Raw genomic sequence first — 25,066 nt, 5'->3', positions numbered from 1 at the left:
TCTCTCAGAACGGTTATAAAACCACATTCTACAGCATACCCAACAGCAGAGACCTGTCCTACTAAAAGAATTGTAGCCGCTTTCATCAGAATAGTGTTTACAATGCCTGTATTTAAAACAAAATAAAAAAGTACACCCTTATGAAAAGACTACTGAAAATTGAGGAAAGCTATTCTTGTACTTCCAAGAGAAAGGTGTTAAGCAAGCAAACAATAGCATGGTCGGGGATATGTTATAAGTGTTTTGCTGGATGTGATGCGGAACGAAATATAAAAACTGATTCAAAACGTCCAATTTAGGAAACGACTGCAAAACAAAATAAATGTCTATAAGGATGGAAGGGCCGACCCAGATCTAATTAAAATTAATTACAGCCGTAAAACGTGGCTGTTATTATTATTTTTTTTTAAAGTCTATAATGACCAACGGGTGACCCATTTCTAATTAAAATTTAATTACAGTCTTAGAACGTGGCCATAATAAAAAAAAAATAATCGTGGGTATAAATTCTCGCCATAAAAAGTAAGTCGCACAACTTCGCTGAATAGGCAATTTTCTTAAACTATTTGAGAAGTTACAAGTCCTGCATATTTAGGTACGCCTAGTGTGACTTTATGACTAAGTCTAACATCGAAACATGTGCAACTCGCGGAACTAGTAAACCTAGAAATATTTTCTCAGGCATTATTAAAAAAAAAATTATTTATAAAAGTCTTTTGGAGTCAAGGAAACACAAACTATGAAACATACCTTCACGTCGTTCGGTGGAGTGCTCCGTCCATTAATGAACTCAGAGCTCAGTTCAAGGTTCCTTTCCGCAGCTTTTTTTTCTGTTTTTGAAGGTTTTATGACATAAACGGAACAGCATTTTTTTTCTGTGTACACCACCTTCACTTTCCAAATCCTGTTCTTTATTACCTGTCTTGCGGCATTCACGTGTCATGCATTTAATATATCTTTTGGATTTGTGAAAAAACAGGCATCGGATAAAACAACTCAAAAGTGCAGTGTTTTACCTGTAAACAATGCTTCAATGTGCACGAGAGCCTCGCTGGATATATAGTTAAAGACTATGCAATAAAAGTATGAGTTGATTTTACGATTTTTCTTCCATAATGGCCCAGTGAGTGATAATGTTTAATAAGTGCTAGTCCTAACATAAAAATTCCAAAAGACCAAACAACTGTAACGTAACTGCTGAAGATCAAAAGAAAAGCTCGCGTTTGACTCGCCGAAGTGCTTTGCCTGGACAGGACTCCCGAAACATCAGCGTATAAATCTGTCACTCCTTTATATCTGAGGTATAATGCATTTAACATCACACTTCTGAGTCTAAAAATAACCTAGCCTGTGTCAATAAGGCTTCTTTGATTTTAGCCAGATACCTTTCTATTAAGTATTGGTGTTGAAAGTTAATGGCTCGCTCTTCCCCCCAGCTTGTGGCTCAACTGCTAATGATTGCATTTTTACTTCAGAACATTGTGTATCAAGCAATGGAAAAACAGACTTCTATCCACATCTTAGCATGTTCGTGGGCCGGCGCCCAAGCTCTGTGTTTTTTATGTTTTATTTTTAAATGAAAGCAAAAAAAAGCATTGTGCTCAGCATAATGCTAATACGAATCTCCAGCTGAGATTATTTGATCTCCCGTTCTTAAGTGACCCTAAAACCAATCTCCATAAAATGTACTAGTGTCACTGGTGAATGCTTTTTCGTTGTAGTTTTGTGATGCTTTGTATTGCTAACTTACAGCTCTGCATAAGGATACATTAAAACACGAACTCCCAATTGTCCGTTGTATCGGTGGAGAGTTCAAGCTTTATGAGGATTTGATACATTTTGAGGCACTAAAAAATAGCAAAAGGGTAAGCAGTGTTGGGTGATTTGTAGGTGGCCTTTTTTAGGCCAAGCCTTAGCAGCGCATGCGCTGCTGCGTGGCATGCAGTATTCGAGTAAGGCTTTGAAGCTCCACCCACTCTCCACCCATATTTTTTATTGGCTTGTGTCAATGTCCTTCGTAAATGCTGGCTTCCGAGTCTTTATTAGGCTTGTTAGTCCCTCCTTGGTGCAGCCTTGTCTGCATGTGTTACCTCTCATAACAACTGAACCTTTTACTTGTCTTCTTACATGGTCTGCTTTATCTTGGCTGTGAGCACTATTTTGTTTAATGATTTACCCCTATTCCACCCACTAAGTCGCAGCAACCCACCCCTTTTATTTTATTTACTAATGGCGGTCCGCTTTAACTATAGCGGCCACATTTCTTTCTTTCGTTTCTTTAGCAGCGCGGACCGCTTTAAGTATAGTGGCCATGCTTACTTATTATGATTTTTTTAAAATTTGTTTACTAGCACCCATGCAGCACTTTTACATTTATGGTGGTGATGGAGCAGGGGAAACAAAACATTTTTTGTACCCCTTTGAAATGAATGACCTCATAACTTTAATGATACTAATTGTTTAAACGCATGTACTAATCAACAAAATGCACCTTTATTAGACACTATATGTAGGAAAACTAACTGGCTTTGCAAAATCTAATTTACTTACAAGTGTGGATTAAATAACATAGGTCTTGTGATTTACGTAATAAATAGAGTAAAATTATATGGATTTTGTTGTGTAGCAAAATTGTACTGTGGCAAAGAATGCAGATGGTAAGTAAAATGGCTTTAAATGTCGCTTTTGCTAAGTAATATCTAACACAGGTTATTAGAATGGCGGGTGGTAAACAGAAAGTCTTATTTTCTATGTCTATATTCTGTTGTGTTTGTTCTTATATTAGTTTCGTTCGGGCCTGGTAGGCCATGCCTGAAAATGGCTGTCAGAGAGGGATGGGATTGCGTGCGCCGAATAAGATGGCCCCACGCATGAGCTGAGTGGATGCTTCAGTCACGTGTATGCGGCCTATGCCCGGAGTGAGAGATGTCAAGGCCAGCCTGACCTGGAAACGAGAGTCATGCCAAGAGTTCAGCATGTATGCATGGGAACGGATGGGAGAACTGAGCTACACAGGATGACCATCGGAGTTTGTTACAAATTTAATTAACAGGTTAAATTTCCCTTGGACATTGTGGATCTCGAGAACTACTGTATGCATTTATTGTTTGCAAACCGGTTCGAACAAGGAGGGCGTTGAAGTGACTATCACCACCCCTCCAATGGACCAATTAGAACAAATTCAGCCCCTTAAGATTTTAATTTTGAGTGTAGCGAGTTAGAGGAAAGGTATAAATGAGTCTGTGCTTACATTATGAGAAGTTCAGTTCGGTTCGGTTGGGTTTGGTTCGATCAGACTCGATTTGATTCGACATTCCTTCATTTTTCCTATCCTGATGCTACAAGAGATTCTGTCATTTTAGACTTCGAACTTTGGTGGGGAGTAGGAATGAGACCGTCGCTGGAGTTGCCCCGGGAGGAGATTGCGTCCAAGGAGGTTAGAGGGACAGTCAGTCAGTCAGTGTTGGGAGACCTATCCAGTGATCTGCTGTTCATTCTTCTTTCTGGTGAACCATTCTCTTCATTGCCCTATGGCCAAGGGTAATGAGTATTTTCCATTTCTATTTAAATTTTGCTTAAATGCTTACAGATAATGTTAAATGTATTTGCCTAATAAAACTTTACTTATTTACTTTCATTCAGTGAATTCAGATAAACTCATATGCTAACTCCAAGATTGAGTCTGTGATTCTTAAATTAAACATGATCAATAAATGTTAAAGGTTTAATCGTGATTGAGCTGGACTTAATCACCATCAACTGATTCTACTAGTTGGTCCATCGACCGAATAGCGGAGTACCTTGATGTTTAGAACCAACAGTTTATAAGATTAATGTAGATAATGTGTATAATGTACATTCAGTCATTTTAATAAGGTATCCCGTTCGTCCTGCAGCTCGTCTACTTATCATTAATCCAGAAAACTGAGTAGATTTGTGTATTCGGTGTCATGGGCCCCACCGATGTAGGTTTATATGAGTAAACAGGTGTAGGGGTTTTCTGGGTTGATGTCATAAGGAAAAGGGTTTTTAATAGCCATGCTGCATCAGATTTCTTGGTAGCAGAGTTATGGTTTCTATAGGTCAGTTTGGGGATTATTGATTATTGATTTTCAATGTCTAACACTTTATGTTGAGTTTGTATTACGTTATATGTAGTCAGAATTTTGAAGCTTCCGGGAAGTAGGAAGTGGACAAGTGTGACAAGAGAAGTCACATGGAATTGTGTGTTGTCTGATTTCGACTTGGTGATAAAACAGGACTGTGTTATGTTAGGGAATTTCATGTATGAATTGCGTTGAGTGAAATAGCAACCGGTTTTCTTGTAAAACATTGGCCTTAATTCTCAGGAGCAGTGTAGTCTCCACATGTGTTTTATCCCCAGAGAAACGGGTTTACCTCTTGCTTGAGATAAGGGTAAGGTAGAGGGAAGTGCTACACTTATCGAACGAAACAGTATTCTTGAAAGTTTGAATAAACTATCTCTTTTGTCTAGAGAAACAGAGAATGGAAATGTGTTTCACGTTGTAATTAATCGATTTTGTCAAACCAATGAGTTAAGAATTAGTGCCGATAGTTTTTGTAAAGGAGGGGTCAACAGAAGCAGGAGTAGAGCTGACGTCAACAAGGACCGCGCTGGGATTGGCCAGTCGTGGTAGAACGAAGAGCTTTCTGATTGGTGTGCTGGAGTAAAGACGCGCTGGAATAGGTCAGTGTGAGAGTGACGTAGAGCTTTCTGATTGGTGCGTTAGTGTGAGTCGTGCTGGGGTAGGACAGAATAGTCGAGCAGATTGAAGGAGAATAGCGTGAATTTGCTTCGACAAACAATAGTGAAAATATGGCTTATTATGATGGGCGAGATAGAGAGAAACTGTCATCGTTTGCGAAGCTAAAGAATCTTTTTAAGAAACACAAAAAGGTTGTAACGAGGGAGGGAGAAGTGCTTCCTCCACCGAAAACACCTGCATCGTATATAATGATGAAATATGGCTATCATACTTGTATTTGGTTGGAAAATTGGGCGAAATACACTCAAAATGATGGAGCATTGGCATTTCCAGAAATTGGTTAGTTTAGCACAGCTGTACTTCGAAATTTAAGAAGCAAAATGATGAGACTTGAACCGAGACCTAGACCGACTCAGTTTGAAGCCCTAGGTGAATGGGAAGATGAGCTGTATGAACGAGAGAGACACAGAGGTACAAAGGATTATGGTTTTATTCCTGGAAGAGTATGGGGTTTGAGTCATGAAGACAGGATGAGACGATGGCGGTATGCTAATATGACGGATGATATGTTTCCTGCTAGAACAGTTGAGGAGGTAACAGGGAAAAAGTGTACAGAGAAAAAGAAGTATGCAGTATCAGAGAGGTGTGGGTATGTAGGCAGCGATACTGATGATGAGCTGCTGAAGGACATTTTAAATAAAAGACCCCCTCCATATCAACAGGCTTCTGTGGTGGTGACACCAAATGCACCGCCAATGGAAACTGTGAAAAATCCAAACTCTGAACAATTTTTCGAAATAGATAGTTCATTTAATAGAAAAAAAATACCACAGACTGTGGAACCTGATAATCAAAATGCGACCGAACTAGCCAGAAAAACAAGAGAGTTGACTGAAAAGATAAGAGAATTGACAAAGAATAAAGAAGCTGTAACTGTGCTGGTAACTATAGGTCCAGTAATACCAGTGTTTGAGAATCAAAAGATAGATGAACATTGTTTAACCAATCCCTTGAATTTTAGCATGTAAAAAGTACGAGAAAAGATAATTCCGGAAATCAGGGAGGCAAAAGATTCAGTTAGATCAACTCCACCTATGAATTTGACAATAAATCAGAGTCCAATAATTAAAATTCCTATTGGTACAGAATCAGCAACTGAAACCCCAGAGAGAAGTGTAAATAGGGTAGAATTAAACACAACCCTGTGGGTCCAACTGCAGAAGAATTAAATGAATGGGTAAGGAGTTTGCAGAAGAGAGTCACAGAACAACAACTTTTGGATGTGGTGAGGTTAAAGATAGATATGGAAGAATTGTTTCTAGGGACTATTGGTACAGATCGACTAAAATCCTATCAAGATGATGAATTAATGTTTATGTGTAAAAGTATTACTTGGAGAGCTAGGAATTTGCATGAAAATTTGAAAGAAACAGCAAATGAATTGGGAGTAGATGTTGTAAAAATCAGAGGATTACAGAAACCGTACTGAGTGGATTTTATTGAAAAAGATATAGAAAACCTGAACACTTCAGGACGGTTAACACAGATAAAAGAATTGATTGTGTTACTGAGAAAATGAGGAGACATAGATAGATGGAGAAGTAGGTGGATAAGGAAAAAAGAAGGAACGGCTGATAAGGCAACATTAGCTTTTCCCGTAAAAGAAAAGGAACCAGCGGTAATAGAATGTCCGATGAGAGAAATTCCAGGAGCAGGTTATGTACACGTCCCATGGACCAGACAAGATATATTGTCGTTTGCAAATGATTTTCCAAGATTGAGAGAAAAGCCTGTAGAATGGTATAGACAGGTGGAAAGGTTTGTAAAAATTTCAAAAGTATCATGGGAAGATTTGGATGGATTATTTGAGATTTTTGTTCCTGCTGATTTATGGACAGAATGTAAAATTACAATTGACTGGCAAAAACAGGAGTCCCACATCCAGAAGTAATGAGGAAGTATGAGCAGGCAATCACATTCCTGAAAAATAAGTTCTTACCGAAAGAAACGGACTGAGTAAAGATTGATAGAACAACTCAGGAGAATAAGGAGTCTGTGCATGCTTATTATGAAAGGTTAGTTTTAGTCTTTAAACAGTATAGTGGATACGAGAATTTGAGTGAAAAGGACATGAGTCATTTTGTATACCGATTTGTGTATGGGTTGAGACCTGAGATAAGTGAAATGATTAAGCAGCATATGTTGTGTTGGCAGTCTAGTACAGTAGATGAGGTACTACAATATGCAAAATATTGTAGTGATGATATTGAGGCCTGACAACGTAAGCTCAAAGAAAAAGCAATGTGGGCACAAGTAAATGTTGCAGAACAGCAAGAAGCCCAGATAAGTAACCAGATTAGTGATGCAGGGCAGACCAATTTCAGACCTAATATTGGTAAAGGAAAAGGTCAGATGAGCATAGAAGAAGCCAAAAAGAACTGGCCATGTCATAATTGTGGAAAATTGGACACTGGAAAAACGAGTGTAAATTACCTCCAAAAGTTAATACCGAGAATCAATCATTATATCCACAGGTGCAGAATGAGGTGAGTTACCAACAACTGTGACAGCAGCAGGTAGTTACTCAACAGAGTCAGGTGTCGCAACCACCTCTCCCAAAGTGTGTAAATCCTCAAAGATACAGTGCAGAGGCAGGATTCTAAGGTGGAGAGCAGGTAACAAAATTGCCACGCACAGCTGCTTTTTCACGATATTGGCTACAGCCAGATGGAAATGAATTGGATGAAAGCTTATGACGGTGCCTAGGAGAGGAAGAGGAGTGCGTGCTTTGAGCAACTCTAGAGGTAGATCAGTCAGGTCCATTTGTGGATGGAAAGGTGAATGGTGTAAATGTTACTTTCCTTGTGGACACTGGTGCTACCCGTTCTACTGTAACATCAGTGGAGATTTCAAACCTTCCTCTTACAGGAGAATTCATCCAAGTTGTGGGTGTCTCTAACAGACAAATTAAAACCCCTCTTACAAAACCAGTAGAGGTGGAAATTGGTCCATTTAGAGATATGCATTGCTTTGTAGTGTGTGATTGCAGTCCTGTAATTTACTAGGACGTGATATCCTTTGTAAAACGAATTACACTATCTACTGTACCTCAGATGGTATTGCTTTCCAGACACCAAATGATGATGTTCTGTATAAAGTGACTATGACAGAACTAGAACCAGAAATGTGTGATACGTTTCCTGTGTTTGATGCAGAAAAAATACCTACTGAATTGAAAGGAATAGTGAGGACCGATGTGTGGGATTTTTACCGGTGAAGATATAGGTCTAATGAAAGGAGTTGACCCAGTAAAGATTACTGTAAAAGAAGGAACACATTTCCTGAATACCCCGCAGCACAAATTGACGCTAGAAATTATTGAAGGAATAACCCCTGTGATTGATAAAATGATTGAACAGGGAATTTTTAGAGAGATATGAGCAGTTCCTGTAATTCACCTATAATGGGATTGAAGAAACCTAATGGGACATATAGGATAGTGCAAGATTCAAGAAAGGTGAACAAAATTGTTGTTCCTTGCTGCCCAATTGTGCCAAATCCTGCTGTAATACTGTACCAAATCCCTCACGATGCAGAATGGTACACAGTCATTGATTTGTGCCATGCATTCTTTTCTATGCCATTACACACTGACAGCCAGCCATTATTTGCGTTTCGGCGAGTGTATTTTGGCATGGTGCCGAATTCCTCAGGGATATACTGAAAGTCCTTCCATTTTCAATCAAATTTAAAAAAAATCTTTAGAGAGTTTGAAGATGCCTGAAAAATCTGTGATGGTCCAGTACATTGATGACCTACTGGTGGCATCAAGGACAAGAGAAGCATGTGTCAACAACACAATTGCATTATTGAATCATTTGGCAGAAGGAGGACACAAGGTGTCCCCATCAAAATTGCAGTTTTGTCAACAGGAAGTAGAGTATCTAGGTCATAAGATTGAAAAAGGAATGAGAAAAGTGACAACAGAAAGAATCAGGATTATTAAAGGAATGAGAGCCCCAATGACACAGAGAGAGGTGAGAATGTTCCTCGGAATGGTTGGTTATTGTCGACAGTGGATAAGTGGATTTTCATTGATTGCAAAACCTTTACAGCAATTAACAAAAAGTGATGTAAAAGATCCGATTGTGCTGAATGAGGAAGAGATGGAAGCTTTTGAGCAACTGAAAACCAGTTTGTGTGAACCCCCAGCATTGGGAATGCCTGATTATGAGAAAGAATTTCAATTGTACTGTAGTGAAAGAGACGGATGTGCACTTTCAGTACTAGCACAAAGACATGGAAGAATGAGACGACCAATTGCTTACTTTTCAGCTGTTTCGGACCCAGCAGCAAAAGCGTTGCCTGGATGTCTGAAAGCAGCAGCTGCTACATGTGTGAGTCTGGAACAGAATGAGGGCATTGTGATGGGATATCCTTTACGTGTATACGTCCCACATTCAGTTGAGATTCTTCTGACCAGAACAAAAACACAGTACATGACACATAGTCGGCTGACTAAGTATGAAAAGGTGATTTTGGGTGCAGATAATGTGACGATTGTAAGATGCATAAGTGTGAATCTTTCCACCTTACTGCCTGATGCAGTAAATGCAGAGATCAAAGATGATGTTTATCATAATTGTTTGAATGTGCTCGAATTCTGCACAAAGCCCGGTCCTGACCATTAGAGATGAACCTCTAGAAGAGTCAGATTATGTGATGTTTGTGGATGGATCATGCCTGAGAACAAAAGAAGGAGTTTTAAGTGCTGCGTATGCTGTATGCACGGTGGCAGCCATAATGGAAGCGTCTTGTTTGAGAGGAATACGTTCAGCCCAAGTGGCTGACCTGATCGCTCTAATCCGAGCTTGCAAACTGGGAAGAAATTTCCGAATCACTGTGATCACAGATAGCCAGTATGGCTTCGGAGTGGCCCATGACTTTGGACAAATCTGGTCCCAGAGGGGATTCCTGACTTCCTCAGGGTCTCCAATTAGGAATGGTGAGTTTGTAAAGATGTTGCTTAAGGCGATACAGCTGACTAAACAAATTGCAGTGGTGAAATGTGCTGCACACAAACATGGAAATTATTACATTACAGAGGGAAACAAGTTTGCTGATGAGATAGCTCAATATTGTGCTAGAAATATGACCTCAATAAATCGGAGGAGGGAAAAAGAACATTGCTGTTTACTAACGTAGTTGAAATGTGGGATGAGGTGAGACAACTGCAAGAAGAAGCAAGTGATGAGGAAAAAGATACATGGATAAAAGCAGGCTGTAGACGAAGAAAGGAAGATGAAGTTTGGGTTTACAGAGATGAAAGACCAGTTATGCCTGATAGCATGATCTCTAACATGGCACGGATGTACCATGGACAGGCACACATAGGTAGAGATGCCATGATTAGACTTTTCAAACAGACTTGGTACAACCCCAAATTTAGGGCTATAGCTGAAAGCCTTTGCCAAAGACGTCTTATATGCCAACAGCTAAACCCTGGAAGGAAGACAATAGTGGGTTTGGAAACAATACAACGTGAAGGAGGTCCTTTTACCAGAATGCAATTAGATTTTATTGAAATGCCCCCGAGTAACAGATTGAGGTATGTCTTGGTGGTTGTCTGTTTGTTCTCTCGTTGGGTGGAAGCCTATCCGACAAGAAGGAATGATGGAGTTACTGTAGCTAAGCTTTTACTGAGAGAACTCATTCCTAGATATGGTTTTCCAGTAACGATAGAAACAGATAGAAGAAGCCATTTCCAGAATGAAATTATCCAGCTGAAATGTGAAGCGCTGGATATTCAACAAAAGCTGCAATGTGCCTACAGACCAGAGGCTTCTGGGGTGGCAGAGCAAGTAAATGGTACCATTAAGAATAGGCTGGGAAAAATGTGTCAGGTCACAGGACTCAGATGGCCAGATGCCTTGCCCCTCGTTCTCATGAGCATAAGCAGCGTACCAGACAGAAAAACAGGTCTGAGTCCTCATGAAATAATAATGGGACGAGTAATGAGACAAGCACACGTACCTGTCAACAAACTGCTGACTATAACTGATTATCTCATTCTGGACTATTGCAAAGGATTGGCTGATGTGGTGCATTCTGTGTTTCATCAGGTTGGGCCTAATGTGACCACTCTTGAGAGAAAACCAGCTCATGATCTGAGTCTAGGAGATTGGGTCCGTATAAAAGTCCACAGAAGAAGAAATTGCTTGGTTCCTCATTGGAATAAGCCACAACAGGTGATTCTGGTGACTACCACAGCAGTAAAGTGTACAGCTGTGAAAAATTGGATTCATGCCAGCCATACAATCAGATTTCCAGATCCTGAAGATCAACTTGTAAGTCGACATCTGGAAATATCGGATACCAGTTCGGCATCTGAAGCAGAAACTGAAGCAATCAGAGTTCCAGATTCTGAAGGTCGACCTGTAAGTCGACATTTGGAGATATTGGATACCAGTTCGACATCTGAAACAGAACTATCTGAATCTAGTGAAAGACAAGTAGAAGAATTTGAAATACAAATAATTGATACCGAAACAGGAGAGACTGAAATAATTCACAGTGATAGTGAACAACCAAGTACAAGTTTTGAGGAAATTCCTTCAGAAAGTATTGAAACAACAGAAGAAAATCTAGATTCAGACGAAGGATCAGAGATCATAAAATCCAAAGTTAAAGACGGTGAAGTGAGATCTGAAACAGAATCCGAGGAAAGTGAAGAAGCGATAAGGCAAAGACGAGGACCGAGAAAGAGAGCTTGGATAGTGGAACGTGGGGAAAAGGAAAACAAACTAAAAAGGCAGAGGAAGGGAGACAATTGGCACAATGAAAATAAAAGACTGAGATATTAAATAATACATTTGAACAAGCATAAAGAAGAACAAGTGAATGAAATAACAAGCCAGAGAAAACAAATAAAATTGAACAAAGGACAATTGCAGAGACCCAAAAGAGTGAAAAGACCTAATTTGAAATACAACTCGCCTGAATGGACATACATAGCATTGCCTGACATTAAAGAGGTGGATAACAGTCACGAAAACCCAAACGAGAACTGTAAACAAGTGGGTGAGAGTGAACTGTGCACTTCTTGAGGAGACAAAAGAAACCTGGAAAGACAAATGAACTGATAAAGTCAAAAGAATTTTTTGAAGGATTAAAAAGTATGCCAAAAGCATTTGACTCCAGTCAGAGAAAAGAAAAGGCACCGCCATCCATATTAGTACCATGGCGGTCTCATGCCTTTCCATGGCGGAGACTCCGCCATGGAAAGGCATGCGGAGAATGCCTTTGGGGGCCCTTGCAGGCCCCCAGGGGGTTGGAGGGTGGCTGCACTTGGGGGGTACCCATGGTACCCCCCGACATTTGCATGCACAAGGTGGCAGGCACCATGCGGTGCCTGTCACGTTGTACATGCAAATGCACAACATGCCCTTTTAACATTGTGGCGGGTGCTGAATTCAGCACCGCCCGTCACAATGTTTAATATACAGGATGCAATCGCCATGGTGGTGGTCGCATCCTAATTGGCAGTGCGGGACCGCCGCACCACTGGCGGCCGGTCCCAGCACCGCTAGGGTGTCCGCCCGCTATCCTAATAGACCCCTAAGAGTAGAAGATCTAGATGTGAGTTCCTCCGTAGATGGTGTAAGATGTGTTTCTATTGTACAGGTTTGCTGATGCTTATTTGGTTTATTTTAGCAATAATTATTCCATTTAGACTAGTTGAAGAAAATACATCTAAAATCAACAATGACACGAATAGTGACAAGACATCTAACATAAAGGTCACCAGAACACTGATAGATAACACTGAACTTCATAGAGACAAGTCAATAACTGATTTTTCAAAGAATGTTTTCTCAAAACTTTTGTATGAATATGTAGAGACAATGGATGTCAGGGATTGTTATGTCTGCATGCAGTTACCTGTGTCTGTGTCAGAAGGTGTAACATATCATCACCTTCCTTTGACTTATGGAATAACTTGTAGTGTTCTAGCAAGCTTATTGTATAAGACAAGCAAATTAGAATATTATTACACTGACATAGATGCTGTTTTTGCTAAAGTTTCCGTAGTCCCTGAGCTAAATAAGGTGAAACTTGCTAAGATTTTTTGAGAATTTTTCTTAGAAACAAAAAAAATAACATTAGATTACGCATTTAGACACAATCTTACTTGTAGATTGAGGATGGAAGAAAAGGTCTTTTTAGACATGGTAGAAGACAGAAGGGTTAAGTTTCAAAGAAAAGCAACAGGAGAAAGGATGAAAACACTACCTTGGGTTTTTGAGGATGGAAGTTACAATAATGATGAAACCAATGCAGCAATGGTTTTAGTTTGGCCACAACATGGAAAATTGTGTATTAGCAGAGATAACACCATGTATGATAACTATTTCATGGGTTCTAGTGAGTGTCGAGATACATACAAAATTATAGGAGGATGAAGATCCAAAGGAGGAAAAGAATCAGTATTTCCAGGGATCTATTATATTTGCGGGAACAAAGCGTATTATGGGTTACCGGACCATTGATATGGAACATGTTATCTAGGCCTGGTCTTTCCAAAGATATTTCATGTGGAAAGGGGAACTAAGGGAATTCACGAGATAGGCAAACCATTAACACGTAAAAGAAGGGAAAGCTTCTCAGAAATAATAGGTGACATTTTTGGAGCATTGATACCAGTAGTGGGTGTATCTTTGAATGCATACAAAATTTGGAAATTATCTACAGTAGTAGATCGTTTCTCAACGAATACTGCTGGAGGGTTCTTGATGGTAAATACCGAGATGGTTGCCATGAGAGCTATGGTGATGCAAAATCGACTTGCACTTGATATTCTTTTGGCAAAAGAGGGTGGAGTCTGTGGAATGCTGAAGGTACAACATTGTTGCACTTACAGTCCAGATAAAAGTCAGAATATACAAAAATATATAAAGAACTTTACTGAATTGCATAAAGAAATTGCCCCACTGGAGGTTGAAGGTTCTTGGGAGAAGCTTGGTCAGAGTTTTTCCTCAATAAAGAAATGTTTCACCGCAGTAGGCAGTTCCCTAATTGGGAAAATACTAATTCCAGTGACATTGTTAATATTGATGACATTAATGTTGAGACTGGCATGTGTGTGTGTTAAAAGGAGAAAAAGACAAAACAAAGTAAAAAGAAAAAATGAGAAAAATAAGGAAAGAGAGCGAGAAATGGGAGAGATTGAATTAGAAGAATTTAAAGAGAACCTGTATAACAAGTCTAAGAAACAAAATGAAAAGAACACAATTGTCTGAAATAACAAATGCAAACGGACAAGAAACATGATTCCTGATTAATTCGATAAAGATAGGTTTTAGTGGTGATATTAAAAATCACCAAAGGGGGGAATTGATGGAGCAGGGGAAACAAAATATTTGTTGTACCCCTTTGAAATTAATGACCTCATAACTTTAATGATACTAATTGTTTGAACGCATGTACTAATCAACAAAATGCACCTTTATTAGACACTATATGTGGGAAAACTAACTAGCTTTGCAAAATCTAATTTACTTACAAGTGTGGATTAAATAACATAGGTCTTGTGATTTACGTAATAAATAGAGTAAAATTACATGGATTTTGTTGTGTCGCAAAATTGTACTGTGGCAAAGAATGCAAATGGTAAGTAAAATGGCTTCAAATGTCGCTTTTGCAAAGTAATATCTATCACGAGTTATTAGAATGGAGGGTGGTAAACAGAAAGGGTTATTTTCTATGTCTAAATTCTGTTGTGTTTGTTCTTATATTAGTTTCGTTCGGGCCTGGTAGGCCATGCCTGAAAATGGCTGCCGGAGAGGGATGGGCTTGCGTGCGCCGAATAAGATGGCCCAGCGCATGAGCAGAGTGGATGCTTCAGTCACGTGTATGCGGCCTGTGCCCGGAGTGAGAGATGTCAAGGCCAACCTGACCTGGAAACGAGAGTCGTGCCAAGAGTTCAACATGTATGCATGGGAACGGATGAGAGAACTGAGCTACAAAGGATGACCATCGGAGTTTGTTACAAATTTCATTAACAAGTTAAATTTCCCTTGGACATTGCTGATCACGAGAACTACTGTATGCATTTATTGTTTGCAAACCGGTTCGAACAAGGAGGGCGATGAGGTGACCATCACCACCCCTCCAATGGACCAATTAGAATGAATTCAGCCCCTTAAGATTTTAATTTTGAGTGTAGCTAATTAGAGGAAAAGGTATAAATGAGCCTGCGCTTACATTATGAGAAGTTCAGTTCGGTTCGGTTGGGTTTGGTTCGATCAGACTCGATTTGATTCGACATTCCTTCATTTTTTCTCTCCTGATGCTACGAGAGACTCTGTCATTTTGGACTTCGAACTTTGATGGGGAGTAGGAATGAGACCGTCGCGGGAGTTGCCCCGGGAGGAGATTGCATACGAGGAGGTTAGCGGGACAGTCGGTCAGTGTTGGGAGACCTATCCTGTGATCTGCGGTTCATTCTTCTTTCTGGTGAACCATTCTCTTCATCGCCCTATGGTCAAGGGTAATGAGTATTTTCCATTTCTATTTTAATTTTACTTAAATGCTTACGGATAATGTTAAATGTATTTGCCTAATAAAACTTTACTTATTTACTTTCATTCAATGAATTCAGATAAAATCATATGCTAACTCTAAGATTGAGTCTATTATTCTTAATAAGGGTGGGCGTAGTTCGCGAAGTAGCACTTCGCGAAGCTACGCAAAGTGAAGTTCGCACTACGCGAGCTATGCGTAGCACTTCGCGAACTGCGTAGTAACATGTTCGCACTGTGCAAGATGTTGTTTTCAATGATTGCACAGTGCGGACAAGCAACCGGCACTGTGCAATCATTGAAAATGGCATCTTGCACAGTGCGAGCTGTAGTTTTCTGCTGCTCGAGTAGATTTTTACTCGAGCGGCAGCTTTCTCAACGCAAACTGGTAGTTTCTCATCGCAAGCGGTCGCGAGCATACGCGACCCCTCGCAATGAGAAACTTGACCTCCTCGCGTTGGGAATCTCGCCGGGAGGTTTATTTTCCATGCTCGCGATCGCCAACTTGATGTTACTGATCGCGAACAAGGAAAAGTCTCGCCGGGATGTCATTTTGCTTGCTCGCGGTCGCCAACTTGACGTTGAGGACCGCGAGCAAGCAAAAAATGACCGCAGCACTACGCAACACTACGCTACGCGTGTTCGCACTTTGCTACGTGCATTTCGCGTAGTGCGAAGTAGCGCGAACTTCGCAAACTACGCGAGCGTAGCGTAGTGCTTCGCCCAGGCTTAATTCTTAAATAAAACATGATTAATAAATGTTAAAGGTTCAATCGTGATTGAGCTGGACTTCAACTGATTCTACTAGTTGGTCCATCGCTCGAACAGAGGAGTACCTTGATGTTTAGAACCAACAGTTTATAAGAGACTTGTATATAATGTGTATAATGTACATTCAGCTATTTTAATAAGGCACTCCGTTCGTCCTGCAGCTCGTCTACTTATCATAAATCCAGAAAACTGAGTAGATTTGTGTATTCGGTGTCATGGGCCCCACCGACGTAGGTTTACATGAGTAAACAGGTGTAGGGGTTTTCTGGGTTGATGTCATAAGGAAAGGGTTTTTAATAGCCGCGCTGCATCAGATTCCTCCCCTTTCCTTAAACGAGCCGAGTCTGAGGAAAGGGGCGTGGCTGCCAATAAAGTGAAAGTACTGCATGGGGCGCTTTCAGAATAAAAGGCATTTGGTTGTCAACTTGACAAACAAATGCTTTTTTCGTAAAAGCGCCCCAAATGGCGCTTTCACTTTAATGAAGCCCTAGGACCATTGTTACAAACTAGCATTTGTACTACATTAGATGTTGTATTTACGAAACTCACGTAAATGGGAGAACTATTGCATTCCGAATGCTTGTTTTAAGAAACCTATCAAGGACTAAACTGGCCAATGGCCTTATGATCTGCTTCTTTATCAATGGGAACTGTGCTGCATCTGATGTTCCGAGAAACACCTTACCTCGAAATGCATAATTTAACTCTAAATTCCAGCAGTGCTTTGGGGCCAGCACCATCCATACTGTGCATCTTTTCTGCTGCCTCTGACTTGGATGTGGTATTAAAATCACTCTATTTAGTAATGTTGGCTTTCTTGTGGACTAACTGCCCTCTTGACCAACATTTGCATCTATTTCCTTCCCGGTCTAGGGAGCTTTTATATACCCATTTGTTCCAATCAATAGCAGGGAAGCTACTGGAAGTGCTGTAAGGCGAGGAATATGACAGCAAACAAAAAGAAACTGGTAGGATGGCCATATTATTCAAGATGGAGCCTTTTATATGTTCCTCTTTCCCCCTGTCATTAATAGGTCGTGTGTCTATGATCAAGATGTCTATTCTACCATTATTCATATTTTTGTTTAATAATCTCCCTCTTAAAATACCTAAATTTCATTTTCAGGAATTAGACAGAATGATTAGAAAATTAATTTAGGTAGACAAACAGCCAAGAACCAGACTATCGATAATTCACTGGGGGGCTTAGCCCCCCCGAATTTTGAAACATACTATCAGGCAGCATTGCTAAATTAATTAGTCTAGCTTGCAAAGGCACCTTCTAAATTTGAAATTCTTATTAATAATAGTATGCTATCTGAAAGTGCAGTAAAACTACCTTCTTCCTTCATTCTTTTAAATAGCCCAAAAAACAAGGTACAAAACGTTAATGGACTTACCTTATTGTATTCAATGTTTTTTTAAGTTCTCAAAATTCCTACATGCCATCCTTTTTTCGAAATATCTGATCACAAATTCTGGGGACTACAGTTCTCACACAGGATTCCTGAATTATGGAAAGAGGCAGGGTTTACATGAGTGGGTGATTTCTACAACTTATCCAATTTGATAACCAGGGAAATACTGGTTCAGCAGGTAGGGCCAAGAATACAGCACTCAGTTTTAGCTTTAATCAAATATCCAGTTTTCTAAGACAGAACTTTGTGATGGTAAATGTTTCGGCATTGATGGTACTGACGCAAATGTATGAGAACAACTCAATTGGAGTGGGGAACTGGCCCTCTCTGCTATGACAGATACGAGGGCAGAAAGAGGTTGATCAATTTTTGCTATACTAGAAAAATAAACTGAATGCAGTCTCACTATTAAAGAATGGCAGACCGTAAGCGAAGTGGGGCATCGAGCATTAAGAGCAGCTAACTATAAGCGGATGGCTTTTCTTTCAAGATGGTTGACCTACTACACACAGCAACGCCTACAAAAAAAAATCCCACTCCTCTCAGGGCATTTTTTTAGATGCCAGGCTCCAGTCATGTTTTTTTTCATTGCAGTTAACTACAAAGTTTTTGGGCACAAGTTTTTGAAGCTATTAATTAAGCGATACCAGCACAAATTGTGCTCTCTTTAAGATTAGTTATATTTGGCTCTTCATTTGAGGTCTACCACCTGAAAAAATTTCAGCAATATTTTATTGCTATTGCTATAGCTGTAGCGAGATCTCTGATTCTCCAGAATTGGAAATCAGACAAGATACCATCAATCCGCCATTGGTATGCAAAGATAGCTAGGACTTATACATGGGAAGAGGCATATGCTAAATGGGTAGGGGCTCTTCATAGGTTTGAAGAGATTTGGTCTGGATTTTCCTCACTCTCGGAATGATTGATAAATGCTTGATTCCAACTGCTGTGTCTTATGAGAAGTCCTAGAACAATAGGTTGGATCTAAGGCCATATACTCAGAAGATGGGTAGAATATTGCTATGTGTTTTTGTTTTTTTTCTTAGCGGATATAATCTATTTCCAATGAAAATTTTACATTTCTTTCTGCACAATGCACTTTTGTTGTGATATTCTATATGCGTTACAACAAACAATTGATGGACGGAATGCTGACAATGCAGACATTCTCCCCCAGTCAAGAGATCTGGGTTAAATCCATCGTTCTTTTGCCCACTACACCACCCCAGTTTAGACATGGCCATATGCAAATCAGTCTTGACCCTGTGCCTCATGGGAACAGTCCAGCCCGAACTGCCAAGCCATGTCTTCCCTGGACCGGAATCAAGCATCCTAGGACCGGTTTCTGGCTATCAGCCGTCATCAGCCAGGATAGCTTGACTCCAGTGGCGTAGTGAGCACGGGTCCCACGTCTGGGAATACCCATCCCACTTAGGGCGAAAAGCGTTACAACAAACAATTGATGGACGGAATGCTGACAATGCAGACATTCTCCCCCAGTCAAGAGATCTGGGTTAAATCCATCGTTCTTTTGCCCACTACACCACCCCAGTTTAGACATGGCCATATGCAAATCAGTCTTGACCCTGTGCCTCATGGGAACAGTCCAGCCCGAACTGCCAAGCCATGTCTTCCCTGGACCGGAATCAAGCATCCTAGGACCGGTTTCTGGCTATCAGCCGTCATCAGCCAGGATAGCTTGACTCCAGTGGCGTAGTGAGCACGGGTCCCACGTCTGGGAATACCCATCCCACTTAGGGCGAAAAGCGTTACAACAAACAATTGATGGACGGAATGCTGACAATGCAGACATTCTCCCCCAGTCAAGAGATCTGGGTTAAATCCATCGTTCTTTTGCCCACTACACCACCCCAGTTTAGACATGGCCATATGCAAATCAGTCTTGACCCTGTGCCTCATGGGAACAGTCCAGCCCGAACTGCCAAGCCATGTCTTCCCTGGACCGGAATCAAGCATCCTAGGACCGGTTTCTGGCTATCAGCCGTCATCAGCCAGGATAGCTTGACTCCAGTGGCGTAGTGAGCACGGGTCCCACGTCTGGGAATACCCATCCCACTTAGGGCGAAAAGCGTTACAACAAACAATTGATGGACGGAATGCTGACAATGCAGACATTCTCCCCCAGTCAAGAGATCTGGGTTAAATCCATCGTTCTTTTGCCCACTACACCACCCCAGTTTAGACATGGCCATATGCAAATCAGTCTTGACCCTGTGCCTCATGGGAACAGTCCAGCCCGAACTGCCAAGCCATGTCTTCCCTGGACCGGAATCAAGCATCCTAGGACCGGTTTCTGGCTATCAGCCGTCATCAGCCAGGATAGCTTGACTCCAGTGGCGTAGTGAGCACGGGTCCCACGTCTGGGAATACCCATCCCATGACGAGGGCTGAAAGCCCGAAACCGGTCCTAGGATGCTTGTTTCCAGTCCAGGGAGGACCTGGCTTGGCAGTTCGGGCTGGACTGTTCCCATGGGGCACAGGGTCAAGACTGATTTGCATATGGCTGGGTTCAAACTGGAATGACATGGTGAGCAAAAAAACGATGGATTTAGGCCCAGATCTCTGTACTGGGGTGAATGTATGACATTGTTCTGCATTCTGTCCATCAATTGTTGTTTTTGCATATTCTATATGCGCAAGGTTGTTTTTTTGGTGTAATTATAGTCAATATTTTGCTGAGCAAATCTGGTTATGTATCAAATTTTTAGCTGTTACTATAATAGATATTTTAAAGGGGGGATATCCCTACTATTCATGAATGTTAGCATGTATTCCCATGTAGCTAGTATATTTATCTATTTATAGTCAGAAATTTTAGAATCACAGTGTCTGTAATAAAGCTATTTCGATTGTTAACACAGAGATTTTCACTGGAAAAGCGGTTTTACTCCTACTATTTTTCTTTTTCCTTTACTCTATGATTTTGTAAATCTTGTTTTCATCTACTAAAATAACAAAAATAGGTGTAATTGATGGATGGTGAAGGGTGTATCGGGTTTTAGGTGTAAGTCGTGATTTAGTTGGTATGGGGTGTTGACGTAGAGCACAATGTTGCTGTCGGTGCGTGATTCAGGGTGGTAAGCACCTCACACAATAACGAACATTCCTACACAGCATTTTTGCCCATTCCATGATTTCCAAGAATATCTTTTAAGTGGCACTTCTTCCAAAGGTATTATGATTTTTATAAACAATAAGGACTAAATTTTGTAGATGTCAAGCAGCCCAGAAAGTCACCTTGCTGGGCTGTGCTGCGTTACAGGGAAAAGGCAGGAGTGTGCTGTATTTACCACAATATAGCGCATTCCTGTCATTTTCCCAGCTCTGGCACACAATGGGCTGGGTAACGCCAATGCAGGCACCTTGCAACGTGGTGGAAGGGTGCCTGCATTACATGCAGGCTTGTTTATTGACAGGAAGGGTCACCTTCCTGCTCAAAAGCAATCCCCTGAGGTATTTTCAGCACACATAGAAAGAGGATGTAATCAGGAGAAATAAAGATATGTCTCCTTATTACACCTCCCCTAGGAAGGCGTAGCATTTTGGCGCATTCCCAGGTCTACCAGTAATGGTAAATCTGGGAATGTATCAAAATCAATGGGAACTGCATGGGAACATCCATGCAACCCCCATGGGACTCCTCCCTAGGGCAGCATAAATCAACAGAGATTTTCACTGCATTACGTTACTACTGATTTATCAAGTCACTCAGGGTCACCCAAAGTGGCTTGCGTAGCTTGATAAATCACATTTTAAGGTTTACGTGGATAGAGTACACATGATGCAAACCCTTGATAAATATGCCCCTAAGAGCGCTCATAATTGATGCTTTGAGAACACTGCAATATACATATGTGTGGATTGAGCCTGTCTGTCTCCTAGGATCTTCTGAATAGAGGAACAGCTTCCAACTCCCAGGCCAGCAAACCATGACTGAAGTCACAGGGACCTTATATAGTCTGCTATCGGAGGTACATGTGTGCACTGATTTGTGTTTGCATCTGGTGTTTCTATTGGATTAGGGTTTGTGGTCTCATTGTTTTATTGTTTGAGGGTTCTGATTGGTTCCTGGGTCAGTGGTTCTATTGATGTAGGGCTTAGGGTTCGTGATCTGATTGGTGGATAGGTTTAGGATTTTGGATTGGTTCCTGGGGCTGGGCTTTCTATTGGACATAGGGCTTAGGGTTTCCTGTGTGATTGGTTGCTGTGTCTAGGGTTGAAATAGGGCTAGGGATAGGATTTCTATTGGATATAGGGCTTAGAGTTTCTTGTGTGATTGGTTGCTGGGACTAGAGTTGGGACTAGGCCTAGGGTTAGGTTTTCTATTCAGTATAGGGCTTAGGGTTTCTTGTATGATTGGTTGCTGGGAACAGGGTTGGGACAAGGGTTGGGATTTAGGCTTTCTATCGGACGTAGGGTTTAGGGTTTTGTGCCTCGTTGAGTGCTTGAACAAGGGCTACGATTGGTTGTAAGAGCTTGGTGTCCAATTGGTTCTAGAGTTTAGAGCCAGTGTTGTGATTGGTTAGAGTTAGGGCTAGGGTTTCCATTGGCTGAAGGGGTCATCTGATTACTAGGGCTATATAAGGCCAGAGCTTAGGGCATCTCAGCCAGGCGTTGAGGCTAAGGGTGGAGAGGACAAGGGTGAGTGCCTGTTTGAGCCTGTTCGAAACCCAATTTCATGAACACCAGCACCCACCCTACACCAGCCACATCCACAACCAGAGTAACACACTCACAGCTCATGTACTCTACTCATTTACAACAAACTAACCCTATACAAAATTCTATGTCTCAGCACCCACTACAAAACCACACAAACCACACCTATACACCCTTCTATCCCAGCTACCACACATTTGCACCATCACCTACAAAGAGTACACAACTCTATCCTATACCACTAGCCAATCTGCTCATGACTAACACAAACCAATTACACACCAGACTGAACTATATCTCAATCAGACACACACTTCCTTCTCTAATTATTCCTAACAGACCCCTTTTTGTAACTAACAGACCTATACTCAGCCTTCCATAATTTCTCCAACCAACACCCCCCTCTTCTTTCAACCAGAAATAGACAATCACACAACACTCCACTACACCACACATACTACCTCTTGCAGCAAACAAGTCTAAGACAAACACTCACAACTGTAGTTCGTCCCATCTTACACACAAAATACACTCTACTCACAAACACATTCCCACCCCCTTTCCCTTACAACTCTCACTCACAAACAATACTATACTAACAAATCCATCTCATAAAATGAATACATCAGCATACCTTTCACTACTCCTCAAAAACAAAACATATCACGCACACCAGCACAACAAAATCTCTCAAGCGCAACATTTCATAATACTTACCATCACAAACCGCAAACATACACCCACCTTTCATATTACACAAATTAACAAAATCCAATACCAAGCTATCGCTCTTCCACCACAGCCAATACATATGCAGCATCACAACAACTCTCTTTTAACCGCCTGTCATCCAATGGACAATTTATAAACTTACTACATGACCCACACGCTGTACCGCCACCCCTAACTCATACACCTTCCTCCCTAAACAGACACAAACAAAATAAGCAACGTGTGACACCTCACAACTTTTCTTCTCCATGTCTACTGCACAACAAGGTTACACTACACAAACAACACAGCACACCAACTCACTCTCAAACACTGTCTCCACCACCTATGCACGCAGACCCATCAAAATGCCTTCTTAGCCTACTGGACGAAGAACACAAGACAGAAAATCTACAGGATTGCTATCCCCATATACATAATACCAACACTAATGACACACCAGCTGCAAGCCCACAAAATACTGCTCACTCCTCTACAAAATAAAGTCCCACTATTTCCAAAGCACATTCTCTAAACTGTCTACTAATAAGTGCTCAATCGCTCTCTAAGAATAAACATCACATCTACGACCTTCTCACTGACGTAAAACCAGACATACTATTCATTACTGAATCATGGTTGGGAGATGATATGGCCACAGTCCTGCATGGAGCCGTTCCTCTAGGCTATCAAACGATGACCGAAAATTGTATAGGCAAAAAAAGAGGTGGCCTAGCTTTTGTGTTCAGGCAAACATTACATAGCACTAAAGTTGACAACGTCTCCATAAAAAATTGAGGCCCTTTTCATCAGATTCAATCCAACACCATCTTCCCCCTGTAACTTCCTGCTCCTTTACAGACCTCCACCTAGCAAGGCAACATTCCCAGATGCACTTCTAGACATGGTTTCAAACCTAATAACACTGGACTCCAACCTATGCCTTCTGGGTGACCTTAACATTTGGTTTGACAAACCAAATATGCCCCATCCAAAAACAATCACCACTGGCCTAGAAGCAATGAACATCGGACTGTCCACGAACCCACACACATCACTGGACACATCCTATACGTCATTTTTGCTAATACGGAACTACTTACCTTTCAAACAATTACTCTGCTCACATGGTCAGACCACCATTTGCTTGCCTTCCAACTTAAAACAACACTTAGCGACGCACCTAAAACCACCTTACATGCATCCACCTATCGGCCATGGAACAAACGCAATTTTGAACACTCAGAAACACAACCAACATCCAATAGAGATCTAAAAATAATAAATTCGGTCAAAAAACTATTTGAGTGGCTACAGGAAGCTACAGGAAGCTTTTGATATCCTGATACCACTACAAACCACACAACAGAGCAAAAGAAAACAAGCACCTTGGAGAAATACTGAAATAAAAGAGATAAGACAACAAATTAGAAAGCTGCAATGTACCTGGCTTAAAGCAAATGACAACCAAGACAAACTTCACCCACAGAAAATTTGCAGATTGTACAAGTGAGCTATCAAAAAAGCGAAGAAAAAATAATATTCAGACACAATTAAAAATGCTAAATGTGCAAATCAAGAATTCCAAAAAATTCTCAATGAATTTTGTAACCCAAATTGCCTAGAAGCAGCTCATCCCCTCACTCAGGAGTTCAAAGGCAAACTGGCAAATTTTTACATGGACAAAGCAGACATGGTGGACTCATACTTAAAACAGAGACAAATCATCAGCACTAACCCTTTTTCAAAGCTACAATCCAGGAATACTCTAACCCAGCCTCTCCGTCCTTTCCAACACATTTCACACGATGAATTTATGGACATGGTCAAAGAAAGCAGGCCTTCTGACAACCCTTCTGACATGTGTCCTCTGCAAACCTTCAAGACTATTCTTCTAACAACCCCTGCTGCCACTCCAGTAAGGAGAATCCTCAAAAACTCCTTAACTACTGGAATATTTCCAGAAGAACTCAAAATGTCATACATATGCCTATGACTGTAGAATAAAAACTTGGACCAGTTGAACCCTGATAACTACAAACCAATATCAAATGGACCTTTCATGGGCAAACTGATAGAAAGAGCAGCTTTCGGCCAGATGTCACAATTCATTGAAGAGAATGCTGTACTTTTAGACTTCCAAATGGGATTCCATCCAGGAAGAGGCACTGAATCT

At 40.9% G+C, this 25,066-nt stretch overlaps 1 protein-coding gene across 6 annotated transcripts in view; it reads right to left on the bottom strand.

Annotated features, from left to right (window-relative positions):
- ASIP (agouti signaling protein) overlaps positions 1-25,066 on the bottom strand; it is a 1,080,532-nt gene that overhangs the window by 847,357 nt on the left and 208,109 nt on the right. The window contains exon 1 of one of the 6 annotated variants that reach the window (XM_085619091.1): positions 751-777. The exons of the other annotated variants lie outside the window; for them this stretch is intronic. The gene's annotated coding sequence lies outside the window, so the exon portion shown is untranslated. Of the gene's footprint in view, positions 1-750; positions 778-25,066 lie in introns of those variants that run through there. 6 annotated transcript variants of the gene reach the window in all.

This window comes from Triturus cristatus, chromosome 7 (genome assembly GCF_964204655.1).
Source record: "Triturus cristatus chromosome 7, aTriCri1.1, whole genome shotgun sequence".
In the NCBI taxonomy this organism is placed as follows: Eukaryota; Metazoa; Chordata; class Amphibia; order Caudata; family Salamandridae; genus Triturus; species Triturus cristatus.
This window is presented reverse-complemented; position numbering and strand designations above follow the sequence as displayed.